Source organism: Anomaloglossus baeobatrachus, chromosome 12 (assembly GCF_048569485.1).
Source record: "Anomaloglossus baeobatrachus isolate aAnoBae1 chromosome 12, aAnoBae1.hap1, whole genome shotgun sequence".
Lineage (NCBI taxonomy): Eukaryota > Metazoa > Chordata > Amphibia > Anura > Aromobatidae > Anomaloglossus > Anomaloglossus baeobatrachus.
In genome coordinates this window covers 138,366,798-138,373,857 of record NC_134364.1, presented here as the reverse complement: position 1 = coordinate 138,373,857, position 7,060 = coordinate 138,366,798, and the positions used below count along the sequence as shown (strand labels likewise).

Below are 7,060 nucleotides of genomic sequence, written 5' to 3'. Positions count from 1 at the left end.
CAAGTCAGGCAGTCTTCTCCTCCTGACTCTCGGGTTGGTTTTGAGTGTCCCTCTTCTTCTTTCTACAGTCTCTGATCACATGTCCTCTGACTCCACAATAGTAGCAGGTCGGTGCCTTCCTTCTTGTACCTTCTGGCTGACCGTCCATTGCTGCTATGACAACTTTCTTGTTGCTCCTTTTATCCTTTGCGTCGGTTTCTAAGCCACTTGCTTTGTTGACTAGAAGATCTATGTCTTCCATGTTTCTCCATTCTGGGCAGCACGCTTTCAATCTTTCTGCCAGAGATGCATGTATTCCATCCATGAAGGATCTTACCATCAGGCGACGTATTGCACCCGCTTGTAAGTCCAGCCCTTCATCAGCGAATGACTGCATCAATCTGTAGTAAAATGAGCTGACATTCTCCACAGGACCTTGATGCACTGGTCCCATTGTGCCCTTAGTTCTTTGCTCCTGGGCGCAGAAGAGATTGAGTCTTATCAGGACTCTTCTTTCCACTACGGGATAAAGAGGCACTGGTGCTGTGGCTTGTGGCTTGTGCTGTGGGGCTCCACAGGCTAGACATCTTTCACTCCAGTCCGGATTTTGTTGGCCACAGTTTGTGCAGGTCCATCCTGGGGATCCTGCTATTTTTGGAGCTGTTCCAGAAGTAGCTGACAGGTACGGAGGAAGCTGCTGTTCCTTATTAGCCTTCTTCCCAGCTTCTTCCCATGTGTCTGATTCTTCATGATATATCCAACCTTGATCGTGGGCTGTTTTTGCCATGTCAGAAAGAGTTCTGACTAGTTCAGTCCATGATTTATCTGCTATCACTCCTGCTCTAGTAGCTGTTATTGTGTCCCATTTGTTGGGGTCCAATTGATCCTTCCCCTTCAATCCAAATGTCTTAAAAAACTTCCTTGGACTGACTGGCTGTCCTCTTGCCATGATAACATGTAATGAGATGTTGCAGGGTGCATCCAGCTCTTCTGTCTTTTGATATTCCTTGCCCCATTCTTCGTCTATCTTCTTCAGCTTTTAGACCCTTGAACGTCCTTTGGACTAAACCCACCTATCCTGGAGATACTCAGAGACTAACTCCTTTTGTATTCCTACCTAAGGTGAGGTCTAGAACCACCTTTCCTGGAGATACCTAGAGACTAACTCCTTATTTGTATTCCTACTGAAAGGTGGTGTCCTAACTTCAGAGGGGGCTGAGAATGTTGAATGGCGCTGGGTTACCCTTCTTGTAACAGAGATACACTCTATATCCGATAGCAATGGCAAACAGGGCTATTCCCACTAACACTAGGGCAGTGAATATCACATCCATTGGACAGAGCAGGTACACTATTCCCTTTCAACACTCACTGATGTATGGGATCTATAACAACCAGCAAAGACAACAGCACAGAAGCAAAGCAGGAGAGCAGACACGCGACACACGGAGAGGCAGAGAAACAAACAACCAAACAAGGCACAGAAAACATCAGCTGGCAAGGCTCTCTCAGAGTTCAGTGGAAACCCGCCAATAACCCAGTATCTACTCACAGTGTACCATTTTGCGCGTTGAGGAGAGGGGAGATCAGATGTGGGGAGCATAAAGAGAAGAATAAGGTTCAACTCTTACCTGGCCAGGTGTTTCTGGTCCCCACGTCTGGTCACCTCCTCCTCTGAATGGCAAGACAGTCCACTGCGTCCTGGGATTAGAAACACGGGTCCCTGCTTTTCGGGCGCCAGATAATGTTAGGTTGACCTAACGGTCACAGCTATTGCCAGCGATGTCCGAATGCAGAGAGGGTACCGGTGACCCCCCTCTGTCCTCCCTTTAGCCTTCAATGAAAACAGGCAGACACCGTTATACACGTAAAGGCTAGGAGACGTGCGGCTCCGAATAGAAAGACTGTATTATTTTGTTTACATTTCAAAGTTATACAAAGTTGATTAGGGCGTAACTATGCAACATACATATTCATTAATCTACATTCATTAAGGCGTGGATTGCATATTCCCAGCAAGAGAAATTAATATAATGACTTATACTCCAATAACAAGATGTTTTTCAGTCGTCTCTAAGTCAAAACATTCTGTGTCCTTGAGGTTGGTCTCACAGTTTATTACGCAAATAAGTCTGGTTTGATATTGCCAGGGAGAATGAATTTCCATTATTTTTCTAAGGCAGTGAAAAAGGTTAACTCTTTCCTCACACCTGCGTCTGGCTGACATCAGATCACACACACACACACACACACACTTCTGCCTGTGATCTCCCTGCAGCTGTGCTCCCCTGCGTCTGGCTGACATCAGATCACACGCACACACTTCTCCCTGTGATCTCCCTGCAGCTGTGCTCCCCTGCGTCTGGCTGACATCAGATCACACGCACACACTTCTCCCTGTGATCTCTCTGCAGCTGTGCTCCCCTGCGTCTGGCTGACATCAGATCACACGCACACACTTCTGCCTGTGATCTCCCTGCAGCTGTGCTCCCCTGCGTCTGGCTGACATCAGATCACACGCACACACTTCTCCCTGTGATCTCTCTGCAGCTGTGCTCCCCTGCGTCTGGCTGACATCAGATCACACGCACACACTTCTCCCTGTGATCTCTCTGCTGCTGTGCTCCCCTGCGTCTGGCTGACATCAGATCTCTCTCACACACACACACACACACACACACACTTCTCCCTGTGATCTCCCTGCAGCTGTGCTCCCCTGCGTCTGGCTGACATCAGATCACACGCACACACTTCTCCCTGTGATCTCTCTGCAGCTGTGCTCCCCTGCGTCTGGCTGACATCAGATCACACGCACACACTTCTCCCTGTGATCTCTCTGCAGCTGTGCTCCCCTGCGTCTGGCTGACATCAGATCTCACAAACACACACATCAGGTCACACTCACTCACACACAAACACCCACCCCACTTCTTCCCACCCACCCCACGATCCCAGCAGCTGTACTGCACGCCGTGCTCCTCTGCCGACACTCACCGATCCGATCGCATACACTCACACACTCACACATCAGACAGCATACACGCACACATCCGATCGCATACACTTACACACACATTGACGATATCGCACATACACGCTTACACAATCACAACATCCAGAGATACCACATGCTTCCGGCCATGTGATCCTCCTGCAGGTCTTGGAAGGTCACTGCACGCAGAGTATCGCCGCCGAGAAGCAAGCGATATCGCTGGATGTTGTGAGTGTGTGGATGCGATCTGATGTGTGTGTGAGAGTGAGTGTGATCTGATGTGTGTGTGTCTGTTCTTATGTGCGTGTGTGTGTGTGTTCCGCCGCTGCAGGACCTTGATGCGCTCACCTGCTCCCGGTCGGCGTCTTGTGAGTATGATCGGGGGTCTTCTTTCTTCTCTCTTCTGGGGGTGTCCGCTGCCTATAATGAAGTGTCCTGCAGTGTCTTTAACTCTTTCACCGCTGCATGACACTTCATTATTGACCTCAGCTATGTCTTATTTTAAGGGGATGTCTTATATTAAAGCATCCCTGAATACTCCTGCTATGTCTTATTTTCGGGGGACGTCTTATTTTCGGGGAAACACGGTATGCAGTAGACAGATTATGGTGCCCTCTGCTGGTGACACCTCCTGCAGTAGACTGATCATGGTGCCCTCTACTGGTCACTTAAGCTACTGCTGCAGTAGACAGAGATCATGCAGGTCCCGAACATACTGAGGTGAATGAAGGGCGCAGTTTATCAGCTTTTTAAGAGAAGTGAGGGCATCAGATTTTCCCAGACTGTGGGTGGAAGGAGGCAGCATTGAAATTCCTGACCTGGGAGCGAGAGCGCAGGCAGAGGTTGTGTACAGGTGTGAAAGGCAGTGCAATATGAGGAGCATCTGTTTACCTCAAATTTGTGATATTATAGGATAGAGGAATACATAGATTTACACCAGAAGTCATTACAGGAAAAAGGAACACAATATATAGATTTACCCTAAGTGTTATGGCAGGTGAGAGGGGTGCAAGAACCATCCATGCTCCCATTGAAGTGTTGTGTACCCTAGACGAACAAAGGTGCTGGGATAATAGATGTCATGTATTGCACATGAGCAGAGGGACCTCGCATGTGTGGGGTGTTCTAGGCGAGTGGAGCAGGGGGACCTCGCATGTGTCGGGTGTTCTAGGCGAGTGGAGCAGGGGGACCTCGCATGTGTCGGGTGTTCTAGGCGAGAGGGACGCGGGGACCATGGATATGGCAAGAAGAATACAGTGGAGGCATGGTGGCAGTCGAGGTGTTGGGTATTCCCGACGAGAGGAGAGCCGTAGCAGTGGAAGTGTTGGGTATTCCCGACGAGAGGAGAGCCGTGGCCGTGAAGGTGTTTGGTATTTCCGACGAGAGCCGTGGCCATGATGGGTATTCCCGACGAGCGGGCACCGTGGAGGTGTTGGGTATTCCGACGAGAGGTGAGCGGGGACCAGGGAAGTATTGGGTATTCCCGATGAGAGGTGAGCGGAGACCGTTGAGGTGTTGGGTATAAGCCAACATTGAGCCACGGGTGAGGACAGGGTTGATGTCGGGCTGGTACTTGCACCTTGTTCCACACCCTCCCCTGCAAGTACAAGTGACTAGTCAGGTTTATTCTTTTATTCATTTTCTAGGTTTACAGCATTATATGAAAATCACAGCCGATGCCGTTCATAAAAAGGTCAGTCTGATATTTATTCTCAAAGTGTCTGTGCATTGCATAGGTGGAGACTTGCCTTCATAGAAGACAACATTTGAATTTACAGTTCAGTCAGAAGGGACAATGTATACGTCATCACAGGGATGGTATACATAAAATATAGATAGATATGTATTTACAATGCCATTCTGTCTCCTGCATGCTGCTCTCCCCGTTCGGCTCTGTACAGTGGGGTCCTGCTGTATTACGGATGCGCTGGTTCCCTAGCTGTCCATCAAGAATTCCCAGGGTATTGACTATCGAGCAGTGGATGTCCCCGGTGGAGGGGTCTGGGGTAATTTAGTGCAATTTCTTCTCATCTCTGTAGAGTTGTGGGACAGTTGTCGTGGAGCTGTGACCAGCTGAGGGCGGTCTGTCTGCTGCGTCCAGGCTCTGCTACATCTCACATAGGGAACATTGGTTTAATGACTGTCCATTGCTAGTCCTGGACCCACAGAAGCCTGGCAGCTAATCCTAATTCTGAGCCTGGACATCCAGAAGGAACAGTGGCCATCACTGCAGGTCTGGTACTTCCACCTCTTCCGGTGTTTTGCAGTTTTATCATCCATTGAATCAGGTTGGCTTATTGATATAAGGTGTCTGAGGACCTTGGGAAGGAAAAGTACACAATATGGCACCAGAAAGTGTTAAGCTGGTGTCACACATAACGACGACGACAACGACGTCGCTGCTACGTCACCATTTTCTGTGACGTTGCAGCGACGTCCCGTCGCTGTCGCTGTGTGTGACATCCAGCAACGACCTGGCCCCTGCTGTGAGGTCGCCGGTCGTTGCTGAATGTCCAGCTTCATTTTTTGGTCGTCACTCTCCCGCTGTGACACACACATCGCTGTGTGTGACAGCGAGAGAGCGACGAAATGAAGCGATCAGGAGCCGGCACTGGCAGCTGCGGTAAGCTGTAACCAGCGTAAACATCGGGTAACCAAGGGAAGACCTTTCCCTGGTTACCCGATGTTTATGCTGGTTACCAGCCTCCGCTCTTGCTGCCAGCGCCGGCTCCTGCACTGTGACATGTGGCTGCAGTATGCATCGGGTAATTAACCCGATGTATACTGTAGCAAGGAGAGCAAGGAGCCAGCGCTAAGCAGTGCGCGCGGCTCCCTGCTCTCTGCACTGTGACATGTAGCTGCAGCACACATCGGGTTAATTAACCCGATGTGTGCTGCAGGAGAGCAAGGAGCCAGCGCTAAGCGCGGCTCCCTGCTCTCTGAACTGTGACATGTAGCTGCAGCACACATCGGGTTAATTAACCCGATGTGTGCTGCAGGAGAGCAAGGAGCCAGCGCTAAGCGCGGCTCCCTGCTCTCTGAACATGTAGCACAGCGACCTTATGATCGCTGCTTCTGCTGTGTTTGACAGCTAAGCAGCGATCATAACAGCGACTTACAAGGTCGCTGTTACGTCACCGAAAATGGTGATGTAACAGCGACGTCGTTGTCGCTGTCGTTTAGTGTGACACCAGCTTTAGAGCCAAACATTTGGTAAAGGGTTCTGCTACTGTGCTCAATGCACTTGGCCAGGAAAATCCATGAGGCTGGCGGTAATCTGGGCAAGATATCACAAGGACATCCAGAAAAGAACCAAAGTGCAACATGTCCAGGAGGAATGGAAAAAAACAATTCAGGGGATTGTAAGGCTCACTAAAACGATGGTCTGTTGTCACCCCAAGGTCCTGCACTCGGCGTGCATCCTATCCTCGCAGGAACCTAACGGGCATAGGCACTCAAGTAATAACAGCCCATAGGTGTGGCCGCCAGTTGTATGTTGTGGGCCGGGGCAGAGCAGGGCCCTGTGGATCACAAGCTCTAGGCAGCAGCTCCTTGGTCCTGTCTGCTCAATGATATTATTCAAGAAATCACAAGACCTCGATAGTGTCCACTAGTGTCAGGGTTGTGATTTTAGTGCCGCAGGTTCAGTCTAAGGCTAGTTTCACACTTGCGTTGAACGGTATCCGTTGCATTGCGTTGTGTAACGGATGCAACGGATGTGTTGCATATAGTGGCACAGCGGATGCAACGGATGCTGCAAAACAACGCAATTCGTTTTGATTTTTTTTTTTTTTTTTACAGTTTTACCAGCGGCAGACTATTGTGAACGATCAGCTGATCTGCAGCCGGCCGCCGGGTGATCAGCTGATCGCTCCCAGTAGCCGGCCGCCGGGTGATCAGCTGATCGCTCCCTGCAGCCGACCGCCGGTGATCAGCTGAGCGCTGTCACTTGCCGGCCGCCGGGTGATCAGCTGATCGCTCCCAGTAGCCGGCCGCCGGGTGATCAGCTGATCGCTCCCTGCAGCCGACCGCCGGGTGATCAGCTGAGCACTGTCACTTGCCGGCGCCCGGGCATGCCGGCGGGCGGGC

General features: G+C 50.6%; 1 pseudogene; it reads left to right on the top strand.

Moving 5' to 3' along the window:
* The first annotated feature begins 4,235 nt into the window (after positions 1-4,235).
* The window catches only part of LOC142257692 (ephrin-A3-like), a 121,027-nt pseudogene continuing 118,202 nt past the window's right edge, over positions 4,236-7,060 (top strand).